General features: G+C 44.2%; 1 protein-coding gene across 1 annotated transcript in view; it reads left to right on the plus strand.

Moving 5' to 3' along the window:
* Positions 1 to 24,389, plus strand: part of LOC309332440 (uncharacterized protein) — a 145,489-nt gene that overhangs the window by 113,923 nt on the left and 7,177 nt on the right. The window lies entirely within an intron of this gene.

Below are 24,389 nucleotides of genomic sequence, written 5' to 3' on the forward strand. Positions count from 1 at the left end.
TAATAAATGGCATTGACTACTGAATGTGAACAGCTTGGGTTCAAATATTACGGCAGTCATCAAGAGGCCTGGGCTGGACAATATTTTTTAAAGCTAATTGATATGTGTAAATGCAAATTTACAAATAATTGCTCTAATTTAAATAGATCCCACCATAGTGGACCTGGTAACCTGTCTGTGCTTGCTTATTTTCTTCTGCCCAGATGCTGCTATTGTTGGGCAGCTTCCAAGATCCTGCTGATCTCCATTCTTCTCAACATCTGTCTTTAACCTGAACTTGGACTGGACATCCCTTCAAACAGAGGACTGTTTGAGGTCCTCGAGGACCATTCTCTGCTAAAGCAGGGAACTTTTCCATACTGGTCTCCCTGACGCTAGTCCAAACATCCTAACTAGTATATCACACTGGTTGTCAACAATGTGACATCACAATAACATGATGTCATGACCACAGCATGACCCCATATTAGACCCTTTCCTCCAGCACTGAATATTCCACCACTGCTCCAGTGACTTCTGAAGCTCATGCGCTGGTTTGCAAAGACCTCTTGCACATCACCATGTAGCATCCATAGCACAGGAAAGAGATGCACACCCTGGCCTAGAAACAGCATCTCCTCTTAGTGACAGGCCTCATCCTCAGATCCCTTAGTTGTCATCCTCAGATCCCAACAGTTGCTGTCTTGTAGCCTTTCAGGCCTTTCCCATGGGTAGGATGAGCATTGCTCCCGGGGGAGGGAGGAAGGAGCCAAACAGACACCGAGGTAAGTTCAGAGAAAGAGTCTTTTTATTTCTGCTATCCGGAGTAGCAGAAAGGCACCTGTGTGATTGATTCACAATCAAGCACACCTAAAAGCATTTTACATACAGTTTGTTATGTATTGAAGTTCTCACCCTGGCCACCAGGATGGGTCGAATCCTCTGCGGGGTCCGGGACATCCGTCTACAACGGTGTCTCCTCGCCAAGCCAGACCTCACGCTGCAGAAAGCCATTGAGGAGGCCATGGCCTCAGAAGCTGCTGAACTCTCCGCCCAGGAAATCCACAAGGCCAGTAGCCCGTATTTAAAAGACTATGTTCACTGGACAAACTGCACATGTAAAGATGTATGGTGAATAGGGTCAATTAATATGCTTAAGTGCCTTACTGAAACCAATAAGGGTATTGCTGTATGTAATAGAACTACTAATGCCTTATCTCGGTGGGGAGGGGTGTTATGTATTGAAGTTCTCACCCGGCCACCAGGAGTATCATGTATATAGTTTTAACTCAGGTCCATGTCAGTTACTTTAGGTGGGAAACCCTGGGTTGTTGTTGCTACAATGTTGACATCCAGCTGCCCATAAAAGCAGGCAGGCTGGCTGAGCTGTTTGCTGTTCAGTTCTGTTCCAGCTTACAAATAAAGAGCTGCTTGAAGAATCGCTGTGTCATCTGATAACTTCACCCACAACTTAACACAGTTTTTTCAAGTCCCCTCCCCCCCCTTTCCCAGGGATCCAGCCTCGCAAGTTTGCATCCGTGAGCATGAATAGAAATTGTTTCTGTACTCCTGGCGCCATTCCCGGGGTCTGTGCGTCAGCGGGCCAAGAAACTTGCAATCGGCAAGACAAGTTGGATGCGCTGCTGGCAAAGCCATCTTTTACTGAGAAGAGGATAACGCTTTGTTCATTTCAGCTACTTTTTGTTATACAGCAAAAGCTAACGCATATTTTAAGTTTGCATCCTGAGAGAAAGAAATATAGCTCTAGCTAATGCATTTCAGCTGTTGAATCCTCAAAGAAAGAATTTGGGAAGTCTTGAGGCCTAGTTGGGGTGACTACACACTAGTTGGGGTGACTACACAGTCAGGTTTTGGGTAAACTGTCCCTTCAGTCTGACCACAACAGAATTAGGCTCTTGTGATCTCTGGGAGTCTCAGGCCATGTTTATGCTTCAAAGGGCCGTTTCTGGTTGCAGATTTATGTAGCACAACACTTTGCCGGCTCGGACACGTAAGAATCCCTCGCTTCTGCCTGCGATAAGGCAGCTTTGATACATATCGGATCACTTAAGTACAGAAGCTCTGCCGATAAGGGAGAGCTGAGTTGCGTGTGCAGAATTGCTTTGAGGAAGGAAGGAGTTGTCTCAAGCTGATAAGAGAATTTATAGGGTTTTAGAAAACCGAGTTACAAGAATGAGGCCCGTGTAAGGACAACACGGGCTGATAAGGCTATCAGGGTCTCCTAACCCTGATGCTCGCTTCTGCCTCTGTGGTTGGAGGCTGTTGCTTCTGAAGACCAGCTGCTGGAAACTGAAGAAGGAGAGGGTGCCCTTGGCTTCTGATTTTGCTGGTGGGCTTCACATACATAGGCACTTGCTTTGCCATTGTGAGAACATAATGCTGGAGTAGATGGGGCCACTGGTCTGATCCATCAGGCTGCTCTTATATTCTTAATTTATCTTCCCCGATGAAGCACATGTTGGAAAGGAGGAGAAATGGGAGCCAATGGCATAATGGTAGGCGAACCTACGGGACCGCCTCTCCTGGTATGCCCCACGGAGGACCTTAAGGTCCATATATAGCAACACCCTAAAGGTCCTGGGCCCTAAGGAAGTTAGATTAGCCTCAACCAGAGCCAGGGCCTTTTCAACACTGGCTCCGGCCTGGTGGAACGTTCTGTCACATGAGACCAGGGCCCTGCGGGATCTGATTTCTTTCCGCAGGGCCTGTAAGACAGAGTTGTTCTGCCTGGCCTTTGGCTTGGAGTCAATTTGATTCCCTCCCACTCTTTCTTTTTCCTTTCTCCTCCTGTGAAGAGATTGCACCCTAATGTTTTAATGTTGTATCTTAATCTTTTAAATTGTATTTTAATCAACTTGTTTTTATTATTGGTAGTTAGCCGCCCTGAGCCTGGTCTTGGCTGGGGAGGGCGGGGTATAAATAAAAGTTTATCATCATCATCATCATCATCATCATCATCAAGTCCAACATCCTGTTCTCACAGTGGCCAAACACATAAAAACAATTCATTATCCCCCCAATACCAAATGTTGGAGAGGCTGTGAGGCTCTTGGCGCCTACAGGCATATGTGGTGGGGCTGTATCACTATTAAAGCTTTGTGGGAGGCACCATTTGCAAATACATCTGTGCTTGCCAGCATCTTAATTTGGACCCAATGCTATCTCCCTTGTCCCTGGAGGCCGATAACAATCTGAATATCATACATAAGGAATCAGTGGCATTCTTATTAGCAGCCACTCAAACGAAGATTTCTGCTATATCGAAAACAGGGACTGGTTTCAGTGTTTGGTGTTGGATAAACAGAGAGCCTCACTCCCCCTAAATGCATGGTTTGTGGGCAACTGGGTTGCATGCAACCTGGTTGCATAAGTTACCGTATTTTTTGCTCTATAAGACTCACCTTTTCCCTCCTAAAAAGTAAGGGGAAATGTGTGTGCATCTTATGGAGTGAATGCAGGCTGCGCAGCTATCCCAGAAGCCAGAACAGCAAGAGGGATTGCAGTGATCCCTCTTGCTGTTCTGGCTTCTGAGATTCAGAATATTTTTTTTCTTGTTTTCCTCCTCCAAAAACTAGATGCGTCTTGTGGTCTGGTGCGTCTTATAGAGCGAAAAATACGGTATGTAGAGAAATCCACCTCCTCAGCAAAACCTCCAGTGACACATGATTGATCTTCTGAGATATAATAAACCCACAAGAGAAGTCTGTTTATGTTTATGTTTGTTGTTTGGTGGTATTGTTTGGAAGGAATGCTTTCAGGCTAATTTGTAGAACTTAACTTTTCTTTTCGGAGCCTGTGATCGGTTTTTCTTTTTTCCTTGCATCTCTGCACTTTTGTACTCCTCAGTTGTTAAAAGCAATAATAGATATATAAATATATATTTATACATTCTTTTTGCCAGTCCCCTCATCCAGAGGGGTCACAGGTTCCCTACCTCTCGTGTACAGAACTGCAGTCTGAGAGAACATTATATTAAATTGCCATTTCCCTAGTGAGCTGAAATTTAGAGGTCTGCATTTCTGTTCTATGATTATCAGTTCAATTCACTTGGGGTGGGATGGGGGGGAAAAAGAAAAGATTAGTCAGTTTTCACAGTAAAATGAATTAGATGGATCAGCACTTCTATATATTCACACATACATAGATATAATGAATGCATAAAGTCAAGGTGCAGAAGAGTGAGGAATTTTCATCTAAATTACTATCTCCATGCTATTTAGTGCCTTAGCAGAGCAGTAAGTTCTCAGATGGCCGGGGATATCAACTTTTAACATGAAATAAATCAGTTCTAATGATCAAAGCGAAAGATTTAACTGCGGCACACATTAAATACTATCACTTTTTTTTTTAGTATTAAAAAACCCCACACATTGACATCTTTGAAATACTGAGGAAGATTCATCATGTAAATCCAACTTCAGTTTTATGGAGTTTTATTTTTCGAAAATGCAAAGTGCTCAGCAGTTCCAATCTCAGACACTCAATCAGTATCTGCCTCTTGGAAACTAATCCCCATGAGTTCATTTTATGATCATTCAGCAGAAACAGATTCTGCAGCCCCCCCCCATTTCACCCCTCAATATTTATATCCAATGTCATTTACTTGCCTATCTCAGCCCCATATGTTCAGCCATAGGATATAGTGTTTCCAATAGTTGTCTCCAATAATTCTGTCTGACATCACATAGCCACCAAAGATGACAGAAGATTCGAAGTTACATCTCTCTGAAGAACTCTGATCTCCTTCAGCTGACTGGGTGGGAAAGAATCACTGTATTTTACGCTCTATAAGACGCACCAGACCATAGTTTTTGGAGGAGGGAGACAAGAAAAAAAATATTCTGAATCCCAGAAGCCAGAACAGCAAGAGGGATCGTTGCGCAGCGAAAGCAGCGATCCCTCTTGCTGTTCTGGCTTCTTGGATAGCTGTGCAGCCTGCATTCGCTCCATAAGACGCACACACATTTCCCCTTACTTTTTAGAAAGGAAAAAGTGAGTCTTATAGAGCAAAAAATACGGTATCCAAGAAAAGCTTAAGACACAGGGCAAATGAATATATACAACTGGGGAGGAAGATGATGTGTTTTTCTCTTCTTGGTGATATTTCCCTTTAACAGCAGATTGCATTTGATCTCCTACAGGACTAATGCATACTAGACACTCAGCATGTGGCGATCACTTTAGGTTTCATGCTTCTTGCTGCTGGCAAATGTGTTCTCTTGTTTCGTTTGCCATAAGCCATAAGCAAAACAGGATGTTTCCAAGGCCATACCTCAGCACCTGCTGGCTTCTGCTGAGATGCAAAATTACAAGTTCAAGTGACAGAACCAAAGCCAAAAGGAGACAACGAAGGCCTTGGTTTGGTGCTGAAAAATTGGGAATGAGTTTACTTATCCAATATGAGCCCGGAGTAGCATAGTGGTTAAGAGATTGCATTGCAAATCGGGAAGAGGACCCTGACTCAAATCTCATGTCTGCCACGAATTCACTAGCATTCTCTCTCAGCCTCAGTGGTCTCTCTCACTTTGCCCCATTTGAAACAGGGAGGATAGACATGATAGTACAGGCTGTGCTATGATATGGTTTATTTCTAAATGGCCTCGGTCCAGTATCTCTGAAGGAGCATCTCCACCCCCATCGTTCATCCCGGACACTGAGGTCCAACGCCGAGGGCCTTCTGGCAGTTCCCTCACTGCAAGAAGCCAAGTTACAAGGAACCAGGCAGAGGGCCTTTTCAGTAGTGGCACCTACTCTGTGGAACGCCCTCCCACCACATGTCAAAGACCTTTAGAAGACATCTAAAGGCAGCTCTGTTTAGGGAAGCTGTTCACAACGTTGGAGAGTAATCACCATCATCATCATCATCATCATCATCTCAAGAGAGTTTGGTGTGAGCTGTGGTGAGCCTTCCAGGGATCCTGAGCTCTAACATTCACCTCACCGTGGCAGGGGCTGATGCTGGGCCTGTCTGAGGAAGCAAATGCCATAACCAACATTCTCTCTCCCAAAGACATGGACAGCTTTTAGGGTTAAAATCTGTCGCATCAGCACATCCAACCTTTGCAAATGCAATTAGGTCAGGTTAGAAGAGTTTTTATGAAGATTGAAAGACTGGATATATATCGAAAGTATTAAACTCAATATTAACAAGATAAAATTAATAGTTTTGAAATGAGTGATTAACTGCCTTGCTTCCTGGAACGGGAAACCCTAGAGACAAAATCTATATTCTTTTCATTTATTTATTTAAATAGAAACGTGTCTCGTTGAAGCAGGTGATTAGGCAAGCAAGGATTTGAAGACGGCTTTGGACTTAAAATCTATGTCGGGTGGAGAGGTGACCCACAGCTCCTCTCAGCTATGTCCATGGCAGAAATGGTGTTCATCCTTGTGGTTCTTGATAGCGCAGGTAGGCACAAGTTTAAGTGACCACTAGCACACCATGTTGAAAGCAAGGATACTCTAAGGGTGGTCTACCTTACGGGTTAGTCGAGAGTAATGTGAAGTGAATTGAACACATATAAATGTGGAGTGTTTCTATAGCTATTACAGCCATACCTTGGGTTGAAGTAGCTTTGAGATGAATATTTTTGAGTTGCACTTCGAGGCGACCTGGAAGTAATGAAGTGCGACCTGGAAGTAACGGAGCGCATTACTTCCGGGTTTCGCCGTTCACGCATGCGCAGACGCTCAAAATGATGTCCCGCACATGTTTGGAAGTGGCGAAATGCGACCCACAGACACGTTTTACGTTTACTTCAGGATGCAAACAGGGCTCCGAAATGGATCCCATTCGTATCCAGAGGTACCACTGTATAGCTGTGATTTCAGACCCTCCAAGTGTCCCTATTTTCCTACAGAAGACATCCCGGTTTCTGATTTGAAACCGGAATGTCCCTCTTTTCCCTTAGGACGTCCCTATTTTCATTGGAGAAATGTTGGAGGGTATGGAGTTATCCAACCATCTGAAGGCAGCCCTGTACAGTTGTACCTCAGGTTACAGACTCTTCAGGTTACAGACTCCGCTAACCCAGAAATATTACCTCGGGTTAAGAACTTTGCTTCAGAATGAGAACAGAAATCATGCTCTGACGGCGCGGCAGCAGTGGGAGGCCCCATTAGCTAAAGTGGTGCTTCAGGTTAAGAACAGTTTCAGGTTAAGAATGGACCTCTGGAACAAATTAAGTTCTTAACCCGAGGTACCACTGTATAGGGAAGTCTTTTTTAAAAAAAATGTTTAATGCTTTACTATGTTTTTATATATGTTGGAAGCTGCCCAGAGTGGCTGGGGGAACCCAGTCAGATGGATGGGGGTATAAATAATAAAATTGTTGTTGTTGTTGTTGTTGAATAGGATATCCCTATTTTCATTGGAGAAATCTTGGAAAATGTATGATTTCCTGACCACGTGGCATCATGCCCCTAGTCATAAAAATGAAACAAAACAGTGAAATCTAGCGCCACATTACGCCCACTGAAATAATCGACGACTTCTGGAATACGCAACGGATCACCTTTCCCTAAGCGATTGTGGCAGTCGCACCTCCATATAGAGCAGGCATTTGTGGATGTTATTCTAGCAAGCAAACACCTCTGTTTCCCAATTACTCGAACGCCGGGTGACCTGAACTGGCAATGCCACTTCAAACTGGACCCCAAGCGGTTGGAGCCGATAGTTTTGCTTCTCCGATCCAGCCTTGATGACAACAAACGCAACCAGACTGAATTTTGTTTGTTTCCTTTCCGTTGGCCCATGCTTGTAAATCAAACCACCCCGAAAAGGGTTGTTTTTGCGCGACAGGAAATGTGGTAACAAGATTGTCAGAGGCGGGCTGGAAATCATAATGATACATTTTCATGAGTGTGTCGATTGCCTTGGGTGACAAAGAACCGCAGCGCGTCTGCTGGGAGGGAAACGGAACGCGGCTCGCTGTCTCTCACTTGTTTGCGGGCCTTTGAATTGGAGTCGCTTGTCACCTCAGACCTCATTTCTGTTGCCCCTGAAGCTGTTTTCTGCCTTTCTAGGGCAGAGTCAGAAGTGGGTAATGGAAAAGAGCCCTTTCTAATAACAAGAAAACTGGGGAAATCTACCCGTGGCCTGAGTAAGAATGAAAAAGAACTGTAAAGAAAATAAAGCATGATTGAAAACAAACAGGCACTGATAGGCAGAGAGGATGTTTGTGGGGTCATTGGCACCTGCCTGATGCAAATAGGCAGGGAGTTTCAAAATTTGAGCCAAGTGAAGTAATAATAGTAATAATAATAATAATAATAATAATAATAATAATAATAATGGCTTCCAACAGAATTAAAAGCACAATAAAACATCAAACATAAAAAACCCCTAAACAGGGCTGCCTTCAGGTGTCTTTTAAAAGTCAGATAGTTGTTTATTTCCTGGACATCTGATGGGACGGCGTTCCACAGGGCGGGTGCCACCACCGAGTAGGCCCTCTGCCTGGTTTCCTGTAAGCTCACTTCTCAAAGTGAGGGAACCACCAGAAGGCCCTCGGAGCTGGACCTCAATGTCGGGGCTGAATGATGGGGGTGGAGATGCTCCTTTAGATAGATTAGTACCCACAGATGCACATATTATCAGCTTTCAAAACAGGTATCTTTAAAGGAAATCTGTGCCTGACTCAGCTGTGTACAGCCAGCCCTCATCTGCAGATATTTCTGTCCACAAAACCACATTATTAGAGTCAATGAGATTGTGTGACATTCTGCAGCATTCTTAGATTAAGGTGCAATATAAATATTTTGATCACTTTGGGGATCCCCTTTGAAGCCTCTAAGGTATTGGCTGATCACCGGAAAAAGTCCCTTTGGACTCACAGCTGCCCATGGAGGTGCAGGTCAATTCTGTGTCCGGGGCAGCTGTTTATCAGCTCCATCTGGTACGCAGGCTGAGACTCATCCTGCCCACAGACTGTCTTGCCAGAGTGGTGCATGCTCTAGTTATCTCCTGCTTGGACTACTGCAATGCGCTCTATGTGGGAATACCTTTGAAGGTGAGTCGGAAACTACAACTAATCCAGAATACGGCAGCTAGACTGGTGACTGGGAGAAGCCGTTGGGACCATGTAACCCCAGTCCTAAAGGATCTTCACTGGCTCCCAGTGTGTTTTCAAGCACAAATCAAAGTGTTGGTGCTGAGCTTTAAAGTCCTAAACAGCTTCAGTCCTGTATACCTGAAGGAGCATCTCCATCCCCATCGTTCTGCCCGGACACTGAGGTCCAGCGCTGAGGGCCTTCTGGCAGTTTCCTCACTGCGAGAAGCAAAGTTACAGGGAACCAGGCAGAGGGCCTTCTTGGTAGTGGCGCCCACTTGCTTCGAACTGCAAGGTTGGCTGGAGCAGGGATCGAACAACGGGAGCTCACCCCGTCGGGGGGATCCGAACTGCCAACCTTCTGATTAGGCTCTGTGGTTTAACTCACAGCGCCACCCGCGTCCCTTTGCATATACAAAATGTATATGTGTAGGTGCAAATATATAAATAATTGCCATGATTACAACAGAAATGCAAAACAGTCCGTCCACCCCCATAGTGAGGAAGAGCAGAACCAGGTGACTTGTGGATAGTTGCTAATTCTCTTCTGCCCAGATGCTGCTACTGTTGGGCAGCTTCCAAGGTCCTCCTGCTCTCCATTTTTCTAAACTTCTGTCTTTAACCTCAACTTGGACTGGATATCCCTTGAAACAGAGGACTGTCCCCAAAGAGCCCATCAAGTTGAGGACCGTCCTCTGTTAAAATGGTTCCCTTGTCCATCCTCATCTCCCTGATTCCAGGGCAACACCCTAACTGCTATATCACACTGGTTGTCAATAATAATAATAATAATAATAATAATAATAATAATAATAATAATAATTTATTATTTGTACCCCGCCCATCTGGCTGGGTTTCCCCAGCCACTCTGGGCGGCGTCCATAAAAACCAAAAATACACTAAAATATCACAGATTAAAAACTTCCCTGAATAGGGCTGCCTTAAGATGTCTTCTGAATGTCGGGTAGTTATTTATCGCTTTGACATCTGATGGGAGGGCGTTCCACAGGGCAGGCGCCACTACCGAGAAGGCCCTCTGCCTGGTTCCCTGTAGCTTTGCTTCTCGCAATGAGGGAACCGCCAGAAGGCTCTCGGCGCTGGACCTCACAGAATGTGATATCACAGTAACATGATACCATGACCACGGCAATAACCACTATTAGATCCTTTCCCCCAGCACTGAACATTCCTCCACTGCTCCAGTGACTTCTGAGGCTCATGCGCTGGCTTGCAAAGACCCCTTGCACATCGGCATGTAACATCCTAAGCACGGGAAAGAGACGCACACACTGGCCTAGAAACAGCATCTCCTCTTAGTGACAGGCCTCAGTTTTCAGCCTCAAATCCCATCAGCTGCTGTCTGACCACAACAGAATTAGGCTCTTGTGATCTCTGGGAGTCTCAGGCCATGTTTATACTTCAAAGGGCCGTTTCTGGTTGCAGATTTATGTAGCGCAACACTTTGCCGGCTTGGAGGCAAGGTCCACGTGTGAGAATCCCTCACTTCTGCCTGCGATAAGGCAGCTTTGATACATATCGGATCACTTAAGTACAGAAGCTCTGCCGATAAGGGAGAGCTGAGTTGCGTGTGCAGAATTGCTTTGAGGAAGGAAGGAGTTGTCTCAAGCTGATAAGAGAATTTATAGGGTTTTAGAAAACCGAGTTACAAGAATGAGGCCCGTGTAAGGACAACGCGGGCTGATAAGGCTATAAGGGTCTCCTAACCCTGATGCTTGCTTCTGCCTCTGTGGTTGGAGGCTGTTGCTTCTGAAGAAAGCATCGGTCTATCGTGATGTTTAGCGGGTGATATATCACGATGTTGAAAACCAGGCATTGCTCTGCCCTAACACACACCCTTGATTTAGACTCAAATTAAACAAGGCACGGGCACCTCACATGTAACATTAGAGGAGGGAGAGCAGGGCCTTCTCGGTGGTGGCGCCCGCCCTGTGGAACGCCGTCCCATCAGATGTCAAGGAAATAAACAACTATCTGGCTTTTAGAACACACCTGAAGGCAGCCCTGTTCAGGGAAGTTTGATGTTTTATCGCATTATTATTATTATTATTCTGTTGGGAGTTGCTCAGAGTGGCTTGGGAAACCCAGCCAGATGGGCAGGGTATAAACAATCAATTATTATTATTGTCACTTGCATCATGACCTCCGGGGGAAACTCACATGAGGCAGAGTTGCAGGAGGGGAGAGGGTGCTTAACCGTTCTCCAGATGGTTGCTAGCCCCCCCCCCCCAAAGCAGTTTGAATGCCAGGAGGCAAATGGTCATTAGAGGAGGGTAGGCTCCCTTTCCCTCCTGAGGGTACACTGGAAAGGGATAATTCCAATGCAAAGTGTCTGGATCCGCACCTCTCAGACTGATGTGCAGGGCAAAATTGGACTATCCTCCCCGGAAAGGGACACAGGTGGCGCTGTGGGTTAAACCACAGAGCCTAGGACTTGCCGATCAGAAAGTCGGCGGTTTGAATCCCCGTGACAGGGTGAGCTCCCATTGCTCAGTCCCTGCTCCTGCCAACCTAGCACTTCGAAAGCACATCAAAATGCAAGTAGATAAATAGGTACCGCTCCGGCGGGAAGGTAAACGACATTTCCATGCACTGCTCTGGTTCACCAGAAGCGGCTTAGTCATGCTGGCCACATGACCTGGAAACTGTACGCTGGCTCCCTCAGCCAATAAAGCGAGATGAGTGCCGCAACCCCAGAGTCGGCCACGACTGGACCTAATGGTCAGGGGTCCCTTTACCTTTACCTTATCTCCCCCCCCCCCGGAATTTGGTGGTGCAGTCCTTGCAATACACATATTCAAATACTTCTAAACATGTATTTAAATGTTTATTTGTGTGATACATTTGTTTAATACTAATTTGGTGTGAGATTCACTTCCTCATAAATACTTTTAGAATTGCAGTCAACAAACTTCTCCTTATAGATTTATACCGCCACAAGAGGGCAGCAAAGTAGCATGAGGTTTAACAAAATAAATCCTTTAAAAGAAGAAAGAAAAAACTCTAAAATGTGAGCCGAGAGAAAAATCCATTGAAGGAGTCCAATAATAAGTTTTAAATCTTGGCACATAAAACCCCCAAAGTCTAAAACTTGGAGACATGGGATTTAGGTCCATGCTCATTTCCTATATCAAACCAATAGGAACTTCAGTAAATTTTACTAAATGACTCAAATTAGGGGGATTTTCTCTCATTCTTCCATCAGCTTAAAAAACAAACAAACTTAACAACTTAGGGCAGGCTGTGTCTTAGTGGGAAAAGGATGTATGGAGAGAAAGTTTGCCTAACCTTCTCCCCTCTCACTCCTTTCCAGCTCAGAATCACCCTTCCTGAGATGCCTTTTCACCTGTAAATAGAAATACAGAGGGTTCCATATTTTATCCTATATCACCTTGCAGAGCACAACATAAAGGTAAAGGTAAAGGGACCCCTGACCATTAGGTCCAGTCGCGGACGACTTTGGGGTTGCGGTGCTCATCTCGCTTTATTGGCCGAGGGAGCTGGCGTACAACTTCCAAGTCATGTGGCCAGCATGACTAAGCCGCTTCTGGTGAACCAGAGCAGTGCACGGAAATGCCGTTTACATTCCCACCGGAGTGGTACCTATTTATCTACCTGCACTCTGACATGCTTTTGAACTGCTAGGTTGGCAGGAGCAGGGATCGAGCAATGGGAGCTCATCCTGTCGCGGGGATTCGAACCGCCGAGCTTGTGATTGGCAAGACCACAGTGCCACCCGCGTCCCAGAGCACAACATAGAACTAGGGAAAATCAGCACAGGAAAGAGTTAAGGAGCCTGCCTTTGCAAACCTTTCTCCCATTGACTGCATTCACACATTAAATTTAAAAGACATTTAAAGCACATTGCTTCCCCCAAAGTATCCTGGGAACTATAGTTCTGCCCCACAATTCCCAGCACCTTAAACTATAGTTCCTAGGATTCTTTTTTGGGGTGGCGGCAGCGAGGGAATAATGCCTTTTAAATGTATGTAGCCCTGGGCTACATACTAAAGTGTTGGTGCTTTTTTTGAGGCAGATGGAAGAATCAAAGAATCGTTTCATTAAAAGAAAACAACACCCGAAATTATGTATGTATCTTTATCTGCGTGTGTAAAGGGTAAAGGTAAAGGGACCCCTGACCATTAGGTCCAGTAATGGCCGACTTTGGGGTTGCGGTGCTCATCTTGCTTTATTGGCCGAGGGAGCCGGCGTACAGCTTCCGGGTCATGTGGCCAGCATGACTAAGCCGCTTCTGGCGAACCAGAGCAGCGCACGGAAACGCCGTTTACCTTCCCCCCGGAGCGGTACCTATTTATCTACTTGCACTTTGACGTGCTTTTGAACTGTTAGGCTGGCAGGAGCAGGGACCGAGCAATGGGAGCTCACCCCGTCGCGGGGATTCAAACCGCCGACCTTCTGATCAGCACGTCCTAGGCTCTGTGGTTTAACCCACAGCGCCACCCGTGTCCCTATCTTTGTGTGTACATGCAGCAAATACTTGCCGTCTTGTGTGCTGCTCTGGTATATTGGACGGTGACATGAAATTAATTGCCAGCCCATGCAAAGTGGTAAAAGAAGTGTTTGTCCTTGTAAGAAGGGGCTCTGAGGAGATGGGTCATTCAGATAACAAGAGCAGGCGGAGATTCGGCTGGAATTATTGCAGCCAGTCCTTTTTTTCTGGGGAGACGCAGGGGTACGCAGACCCCTAAACATTTTGTGAATCTTTGTCTTTTTGTCCTTTTACCGTATTTGTTTTTCCCGATCTGAGCTATAAAATGGTGATTTTCTTGTGTCAAAATGAGAGTACCCCTAAACACTTAAAAAAAAGATGGCAGATGAAGGTGATGGACTATATGGAACTGGCGGAGATGACTGGCAGAATCCGGGACCAAGGAGAAGAGTTGGTGGAAGAAGATTGGAAGAAATTTAAAGTTTATCTACAGAAATATTGTAAAATTAAGGAATGTTAGAAGGATGTTGGAATGAAGTTATGTGGTTTTAGCAGAAATGATATAAAGGACTAAGTAAAAATGGATTGTTAATTAGTGAAAGAAGAGAATATAAAATTATAGTATCTCAAGATAAATTATTAGGATAAAAATAAAGATGGAAAGGATTTGCTGAAATATCTAATTGAACTAGAATACAAAAAAGGGAGGTGTGAGGAGGTCAAGGAAATAAGGAAAGGAAAGAAAGTTATGTAAAGGTTTGATTTGTTTTTTAATTGTATTTACTATTGTCTTTTTTCTTTTCTTCTTTTTTGATGTTGTTTTTTATGCATTGTTTTGTTTTTGTTTAAATTGGTGTTTTTTCTGTTTTTCTTTTTGTAACCTTTAAAATCTTAATAAAAATCTATTTTTTAAAAAAACACTTAAAAAAAAGAAAAATAGCACTGATCGTAGCTGTTCCAAAGGAGTCTGGAAGAAACATGGGAAGAAGAGCCACGAGAAAGCAAGACAACTGCTTCAGAGCCAATTTCCTCTTCCAAGCTGGATGGAACTGGCTGGTTGGTGGACTGACAATTTTTTTTTGCAGGCAGTTGAATGAATGAACTTTATTACGGTCACAGACCAGGATAAAAAACAAAAAACAAAAAACATATAAATAAAATAGCAGTTAGCATTTTTTTAACCGATAATTGTTAGCGCAAATAAAGACAAAGAAACAAGCATTGGATAAAACATCTGAATAAAATACAAGATTAAACACGGATAATGGATGGATAAAAACTGATAATTAAAACAGATAAGAACTAAAAACAAATAAAAACACGCAGTTAAGACAACTGCAAGAGCATAAGAACTAAAAGACTTGCAGTTAAAACAACTATAAGAGGCTTCAGAGCAGGCAGTTGGAGCAAACCAAAAGCATTGGGGCATTGAGCGAGGGATAAGATGAATAAAAGTTTCCTATACTTTGGAGGGATTAGGGTTGGACTGAAACAATACCAATACAAAATTTACCAATGTAACCAAGCTTTCTATATGTGTAAATATAGATCACGTCTACATATATACACGGAACAACTAGTCGCTAAACATTTCAGTTCTTAGGGCCACAGCCCATCAGGCTTATGAGTAATTGTTACAGAGACACAGATCTAACAACAACAACAACAACATTTATTTATTTGGTTTTTCAAATCAAAATTTTACAGAGATAAATATAAATATAAACCATAAAAACAAGATTCCAAGGAACCTCCTGGACTTCCATCCTCGGGAGCCCATCCTGGACTTCCAGCCCGGGAGCAGGGCTGGGCCTCCCTCCCTCCAGGTGGCAGGTTTCGGTTTCGGTCCGCCCACCAAACGCCTCGCCTCGGGCTGCTGCTGCGACGACAGAGGCAGCGGAGGGGTGCGCGCTCTGCCCCTGGTGACGCTTGGCGGGCGGCCAAACTCTATCATTTAACAGCAAAAGTTGAGGGGTGGTCTTATACGCCCAGTCGCCCTATACGCCGGAACTTATGGTACATGCAAAGCAGATTCTCCACCGTTGAGTTATGTCCCTTCCCCAAAGTTTTCTTCTTCTTCTGCAAGGATGGTGGTGGGACAACAGAATTAAGTGGTTGCCCTAGAGGCGAAGCATCCACAAGAGATGCTCTCTGTGAGTGGCCATATTATTATTATTATTATTATTATTATTATTATTATTATTATTATTCTCCTCCATTTATACCCCAGCCACTCTGGGAGGCTTCTAGCGCATCTAAAAACATAATAAAACATCAAAGCTTCGTGATACAGTGCTGCCTCCAATGTCTTCTAAAAGTTGTGTAGTTCTTTATTTCCTTGACATCTGACAGATAGGGCGCCACCACCGAAAAGGCCCTCTGCCTGGTTCCCTGTAGCTTCACTTCTCTCAGTGAGGGAACCACCAGAAGGCCCTCAGAGCTGGACCTCAGTGTCGGGCTGAATGAATGGGAGTGGAGATACCCCTCAACTTGTAGCCGAGCATCGGGAATAATCCCAGAGACACACAGCTGACGTGTAATCTTTGAACCAATTTGTGCTCTGGTTTGACTTAATTCTCTTTTACAATAGGGACCAGGTTTCCCCAGTTCACAGTGAAGTGAGTAGGAAAACAAAATTAGTATTTAATGATGCCATAACAATTCCTATTATTAAAGAAAGCACTAGAGGCATATTGCACGGTTATACTATCTGTTAATTGACCATAATACAAAATTCCCACAGAATACAATGGATCGCATTTGTTCTCATTATTGCTGTGTGCATATAGAAAGCCCTTTGAATACTGCCTGCTCTTAAGGCCTTGAATCCAATATTTTTTCCGCTGCGGTGTCGCTATTAAGGAAATATTATTTCAGAGGTTTTTTATCACAAAGACCACCTTGAACAGACTTCATGGAGCCTTGCTTCCCCACTTTTCGTTGCCATTCTCAATGCTTCACTGACCTGACTTTCAAACTAAATCCATTCAAATTATCAGTAACATCCAGGACTGTAACAGAAATACATATTAGAAGCAGACCATTGACACCGAAAACATCCCTCTCAAGAACTTAAAAACGTCTGGCCAATTTTAAAATGACATCACGGAATTAGAATAAATTATACATAGTGATTTTTAATTTTTTGGGTTAAAGCTTTCTAGGTAATTACTTGGGATTCCAACCGTATTTCTGTACTGACATGAAAGGTTTTTAAAAATGAAGATGACTGACACTATTATGGGAGTACAGTAGTACCTACAGTGGAATCTTACTGTAGCTCACGATTCGTAATGGCCGAGATGATGGTTGTTGGAGTAGAAGCCAAACTTTTGTCAATTCTAACCCCATTTTTATGACTGAGGTAGTTTTCTGGAAATAAGTGCAAGAAATCTCCACGAGTTAAACCATCACACTTTATTACTTGAAAGCATTGATAAAGCAAGCCATATTTCATCAGATCCCTCTGGAGCCAGCCACAAATTTACCACTGTTTCTTAATGGCCTAGCAAACGCATAATTCTTCTAAGTCTTATGCCTGTCCAAAAGTAGAAGCCTCTTTGCTGAGCCATTATTAGAAGGGTTAGACTTATTTCCTGGCAGAGCAGGTGGACAAAACTCCTGTCTTCCTTAGAGAAGGCCCCATGGCCCTGCATGGGGGGGAGGGGGCATGACCCATAAAAATTTGCAGACAGTTTGCAGTTCCTATCGCAGTTTCCTTCTTAACAGGTTCCTAGCAGATAAAACAACAAAGGTCCGTATAGTTAAAGCCATGGTTTTCCCGGTAGTGATGTATGCAAGTGAGAGCTGGACCATAAAGAAGGCTGATTGCTGAAGAATGGATGCTTTTGAATTATGGTGCTGGAGGAGACTCTTGAGAGTCCCATGGACTGCAAGAAGATCAAATGCATCCATTCTTAAGGAAATTAGCCCTGAGTGCTCACTGGAAGGACAGATCGTGAAGCTGAGGTTCCAATACTTTGGCCACCTCATGAGAAGAGAAGACTCCCTGGAAAAGACCCTGATGTTGGGAAGGATGGAGGGCACAAGGAGAAGGGGACGACAGAGGATGAGATGGTTGGACAGTGTTCTTGAAGCTACAAACATGAGTCTGACCAATCTACGGGAGGCAGTGGAAGACAGGAGTGCCTGGCGTGCTCTGGTCCATGGGGACACAAAGAGTCGGACACGACTAAACGACTAAAGCAGATAAAGTTCTTAATGGCTGCTAGCAATAATACTTTGTCGTATCCTCCAAGTGCCCCGATTTAAGCTGGACAACATGGATTGACAGAAGCTGCCCCAGCTTCTGACCCCAAACCTGGATGTCCCATTTTGGCCAGAGCATGGGACCAAAAGATAGGCGTTTGTTGGTTCTCCGTTGGCTCTCAACAGAGTGTGGGACCCCCAAAGTGGAAAACCCCACATGTTGCCATTCTTTTTCCTTCTTCTGTTGTGGCACTTCTGGAAGCTGGGAGTATGTCTGTGGTGCCGGAGGAAGAAGTGGAGGCTGTGGAGGTCAACGTGGCGTCTTCTGATGATGTGCAGACCAGTGCAAGATTTCACCAGGCCACGTCAGCCCCCACAGTGTCTCCCGACCCCACACAGACCAGACAGGCTGATGCAGCCTTCCGCTAGGTCACAAGTGGAGTCCCACTGCAAGAGACCATGGTGACTCTGATCCTGGAGGCAAAGCATGGCCTCCATGGGTAGGAGCCATTGATCACTTGCCTAATTACCCCCCTCCCCACTGCAAAGCTACTTAAGCTGGTGACCATGAGCACATGTGGCAGCAGATTTCATAATTTTGCTATGTGCTTTGTGAAAACGCGCTTCCTTTTGTCTGTCCCAAATCTATCACCGACTAATGTTTTTAAGAGGGAGAAAAACCTTTCTCTTAAAAAGAAGGCAAAGGACTCCTGGATGGTTAAGTCCAGTCAAAGGTGACTATGGGGTGCAGCGATCATCTTGCTTTCAGGCTGAGGGAGCCGGCATTTGTCCAAAGACAGCTTTCTGGGTCATGCGGCTAGCATGACTAAATCGCTTCTGGCGCAACGGAACACCGTGATGGAAGCCAGAGCGCATGGAAATGCTGTTTGCCTTCCTGCTGCAGTGGTACCTATTTATCTACTTGCACTGGTGTGCTTTCAAACTGCTAGGTTGGCAGGAGCTGGGACAGAGCAACGGGAGCTCCTTCTGTTGCACAGATTCGAACTGCCAACCTTCTGCTTGCCCTTTGATCTTAACCTTTCTCTACCCAATTTCTGCACATCATTCATAATTTTATAAACTGCTATCATGTCCTCCTTTACTCTTTTTTTCAAACATAGTATGCCCTTTTCTTAGAGAGGAATTGCCCCAGCTCCCTGATATTTTTAGTTGCCCATTTCTGCATCTCTCCCAGCTGTACACAATATCCTTTCTGAGACGCAGCAATTCAGAAATGCGTGTGGTATTATGTGTGCGGTTGCTCCATAATCTCCACTGGTGGGGATTGGTGAGTAGGAAGCCGTCAGGTTTTATAAAATTGGGGGATCCCTGACAGCGGAAGGGGATCAGTGAGGCAGGAAAATGGGTATTGCAAAAAGGTGCAAGCAATATTGCTGCAATAAAGGCTTCTCAAGAGGCTTTGTTTACTAAAGGCCCCCTTCTTCAGAGTCTGCCTGCTTATTCTTTGCACAGCTAACAAAAGACCAAGTACCCTAAATCGTCATTGTCTTCAACGGGGCAGGAGATGCCCAGAACACCCCCTCTCCACAGAGAAAGCCACATGTGTCTTTAAAATTAGAACGGTTCATGAAAGAAGCATTAACAATGATGAACGATGACGGGGTTTTGTATTGAGACAAAACGCAGAAGCGAAAACAAAGCAACCGACTACAGAGGCTGACGAACAATAGCAAATTATAAGATTAAAGGAGGAATAATGTGGGATGATAGAAGAGGAGGTCTGAGAGAACAAGGGAGCTAATAAAGACTGATGCACAACAGTGCCAGATGATAGACAATAGGGCTTTGTAATGAACTTTTCAGGAGAAAGCTGGCTTATCAAACCTGATATCAAGTTGTCCTGTGTCACTATCAGGAATAGGGAAAGAAAGGGAAACGTGATGTTTTACAAGCGCCACACAGTATCTGAGGGCTGCTCAGAAGGTTTTGAGCCATCTCACTGTGATAAAAGAATGAAAAGAGTCCTTTTAAAAATTATGATTTTTGTTGTTGTTGAATGATACACACACCGCACAGGACTCAGTTTTCAAGAATGGGGGATAAAGTGTTTTCAAGTGAGAGAAAAGTCCTTCAGCCCTAACTTACACTTTTTCTGTAAGGTCCTCACTTCTGCTGCCACTCTGGACCTTTTCAGCAACAAATATATAATACTGCCTACCGGTCTCAAATTCCTCGTGCAGGATTTTCCAAGCACCCAGTAGCCAGCTGGTCATTGGGCACCTGGAACCACAGTGCAAGGGGTTTTGCTAGCCCTATGTGCCACGCTGAACTCACTCCGCATCAACTGGGAGCTTGTTCTCACAGTTGACAGAGCAAGCTTGTGTTCTGCAGGGATCAGGAGTATGAAGCGGTTTACACTGAGGGTGCAGCTAAAGCAGAGGGGATGGGAAACCTCTATTTTAGCAGCCGGTCCGGTGCAAAGAGTTTTGTGCTATTGAAGCAAGGTGCTCTCTCGCTGCCCGTCAACTGATGGAGTGTGCCTCATTTCAGCAAATTCACAATTGGGAGCCAAGTTGGTGAGGCTCATTTGACAAGAAGAAACCTATCTTTGTGCATAATTGGTGCCTTCTATGCCAACTTTTAAATACCTGCAGAAAACATTTCTATTCTCCCTGCCAGGCCTATGCAGGGAATAAGAATACATCCTTTCACAATGGTTAATTGGTGTCTGTATTTAACTTTTTAACATGGCTTTTATTGTACAGTTCTACATATTATTGCAGAACTTTATTATTAAAAAAAAGCAGAGACATCACCTTACCAACAAAGGTAGTGATGTATGGAAGTTAGAGCTGGACCATAAAGAAGGCTGATCGCCGAAGAATTGATGCTTTTGAATTATGATGCTGGAGGAGACTCTTGAGAGTCCCATGGACTGCAAGAAGATCAAACCGATCCATTCTTAAGGATATTAGCCCTGAGTGCTCACTGGAAGGACAGACCGTGAAGCTGAGGCTCCAATACTTTGGTCACCTCATGAGAAGAGAAGACTCCCTGGGAAAGACCCTGATGCTGGGAAAGATGGAGGGCACAAGGAGAAGGGGACAACAGAGGATGAGATGGTTGGACAGTGTTCTCGAAGCTACAAACATGAGTCTGACCAAACTGCGGGAGGCAGTGGAAGACAGGAGTGCCTGGCATGCTCTGGTCCATGTGGTTCACAAAGAGTTGGACACGACTAAACGACTAAACAACAACAACAACATTTTATTGCTGTAAATGATTGGGTTGTGTTTTTTAAAAATGATGTAGTGTTGAAGTAAGGTTCAACTGCCGGTCCAGCCAGCACAGGGAATGAAGGAGGGACGCCATTTTGCTCATCACCTCAGATCAGACAGCAACTAGGCATTGCGACCATTACTGACGAGTTAATCCATTTTTAAAAAACTACAATATTGCTTATGTAGTCTAAAACAGGTGGTCTAAATGGAAAGCACTTACTTGGATGTAAATCTCACTGGTAAGATGACTGGAACTTGCTTTCAAGTGATGACTTTTCCACACACAATTCCCCTGTACGCTCTAGAGTTGTTATTCATTCTATTGGTGGAATTTTTGTCCCTGAAGGTATTGCCGTTGTTGTGGGGGTACCACATTTTTGTTGCCTGGGAAAAAAGTGATGTTTTCCACAGGTGGATGTGCTGGTGTCATTTAAAATGTGGCTGTGCTGTGTCCAGAGATCAATGGCAGGTCTCCCCTGCGTCCCTGCCATGTTGTGTGACCATAATCTAAGCACTCAGTCCGGAAAATGGAGGCTTACTTCATAGCTGAAACGTATTAGCCTCGAAGTATAGATAAGCTCTTTTGACAGCTTCACTCCCTCTTCCCTTTCCCCATCATAACTTTCTGAATCAGGCTTCTCTGGAATTAGATCTGTTTTCCACCCTCTTTTCTGGCCAACTCTTTTCGTGTTTCCTAGAGACCACAAATTCATTATCCAGCCTTGAAGAAATGATCAAAGAGGAAGTTCAATAGCCATCTTCTCACGATTGCCTCCCCACATTCAGTCAAGATGTGGGGAGAGCCTTCTGACCTGTGTACCGATGCCGCCATCCTCTCATGGCTCCTGCATGTGTTGGGCTGATATACCGGCAGATACAGTGGTGCCTCGCAAGACGAAAAAAATCCGTTCCGCGATTCTCTTCGTCTAGCGGTTTTTTCGTCTTGCGAAGCAAGCCCATTGACAGCTTAGCGGATTAGCACTATTAGCGGTCTAGCGGCTTTTAGCGATCAGCTGTTAAGCGGCTTATCAGCGGATCAGCTGATAAGCGGCTTAGCGGCTTAGGAAAGGGGGGGGGCGAAAAAACCCGCGGGAACTCGCAAGACATTTCGTCTTGCGAAGCAAGCCCATAGAGAAATTAGTTTAGCGAAGCGCCTCCAAAACGGAAAACCCTTTCGTCTAGCGGGTTTTCCGTCTTGCGAGGCGTTCGTCTTGCGGGGCACCACTGTATACAGCAGACCCTCCAAGTGTCCCTATTTTCCAGGGACGGTCCCAGGTTTACAGAAGCCGTCCCAGTTTCTGATTTGATTTCAGAATGTCCCGCTTTTTCTCTCTATTTTCATCGGAGAAAAGTTGGAGGATATGATAAAGTTGTCCATGTATAGGGCCTCTAGTGCTATCAGGAATCTTGGTGCAACCATGGTTCCCCATCGCTCATGGAGCTCTTATGTGCATTTGGTTATATGCACGCAGTGTTAGCAAAGCCACTTGATAGTATGCTTTTTATATTATTATTAAATTATTATTAAATTATTAAATTATTAAATTATTAAATTATTAAATTATTAAATTATTAAATTATTATTAAATTATTAAATTATTATTAAATTATTAAATTATTATTATTAAATTATTATTATTAAATTTTATTAAATACAAAAAAGAAATAGATACAAATAACCAAATACAACAACAAATACAACAATGAAAAAGATACAAATAACCAAGGAAAAGAAAAAAGCAAAAAAAAAAGAGCTAAAGAAGACAAAATGTTTACATATACACATGCATATAGTTATCTACATCTCTGTAAAACAGTGTTAGCAAAGCCACTTAAAGAATGCAGAGAGAAAAGTCTTGAAGCACATTACTGCCAAAACTGAAGAAAACAGAGGGTATAATCTGAGGAGGAATGAACAGAGAGGTTTTCTTTCTTTCTTACGTCAATGTAGCAGGGTAACATCCAATGAAACAAGCAGAGGAACAATTCCCTCAGAACTACACAGCCTATTAGAGCATGTGCTACCTCACGCAAGATCATGCCGCTCTGCCTGGTTGCTAAGTGACACCTCCAGCTGCCCCTCCTCTTGGCTAGTTGACTTTGATTACGGTCTTCAAATAAAAACATCTTGAAGGTCCCAGGCCACAGAGAAGTTAGGCTGGCCTCAACTAGAGCCAGGGCTTTTTTGGCTGTGGCTCCGACCTGGTGGAACACTCTGTCACAAGAGACTAGGGCCCTGCGGGACTTGACATCTTTCCGCAGGGCCTGCAAGACAGAGCTGTTCCACCAGGCCTTTGGCCAGGGCACAGCCCGACTCCCTCCCTTGGCAATCTTCGCGGAGCTCTGGCCCAATGGTGGCCAGTGGCTTGAATTGAATTAATTTTATAATGAATGATTTTAGAGTGTTGTTTGTGCTGTACTTTTGTACTGTTTTATTGTTGTTAGCCGCCCTGAGCCCGGCTTTGGCTGGGGAGGGCGGGATATAAATTAAATTTATTATTATTATTATTATTATTATTATTATTATTATTATTATTATTATATAACTCTTAAGTGACGAAGTGAAAGATCCCTGCTGTTGCACTTCCCAACATGTAGGAGCCATTGCCACAGACCCTCCAAGTATCCCCATTTTCCTAGAAAGGCATGAATATACTCTACCATGACCCACCCTGTGCACAGGGATTATCAACAGTCACAAGGCTTTGAGAAACCCATGACTCTAGATTTTGCCCTAGTCGCCTTGCCATTTTTATTTTTTAAAGGAGTGGTTGACAATGAGCCGTGGTTTGAACGGGCTGAGAACCTTATTCCGGCGGGCAGAATTTGCGGGAGCGATTTGAAGTTCAAGAGGGGTACAAAAAGCTATCGACATGTTACAGTCCTGGATCTGGAAGAGCAAAATGCAAACAATATGGTACTAAGCCCTTAACTAACTCAGCCCATCTGTCATTTTCCTGGAATGCAGTAATGGCTCTTTTTAGGAGGTGCCTGTTCTTATTTCAGAGCCAATCTCCAATCCATCTTCACTTCCTATTCATGTCGAGGAAGTTATGAGAAACGACTCTCTTCACAGATGAGCACGTACCCCTGTCAGTTCCCTATTACAACCATTCCAGCATCAGTTTCGCTTGCTTGAGTTATGGGAGTAGCTTGGAGCCTTTTACTACCCCGTTGGGTAAATTCAGAATTTTAGTTGTAAGCTCTCTGCCGGTTTGGCTCTCAACATTAATGGAAGTTGTAATATATATATACACACACATATCTATATCATGCACGATCTCTCTTGCCCTTGATTCTCCTTAAAACTTATCTTCTTCTTCTTTTTAAAAAATACTCTTTATGCTATGTTGTTATAGGGTGCCAGTGAATGGAAGACATACTCAACAGCATCTAATACCCTGAGAAGGAAAATCTTAC

The sequence above is a fragment of the Podarcis erhardii genome, assembly GCF_964252035.2.
Source record: "Podarcis erhardii genome assembly, chromosome: 1".
Classification (NCBI taxonomy): Eukaryota; Metazoa; Chordata; class Lepidosauria; order Squamata; family Lacertidae; genus Podarcis; species Podarcis erhardii.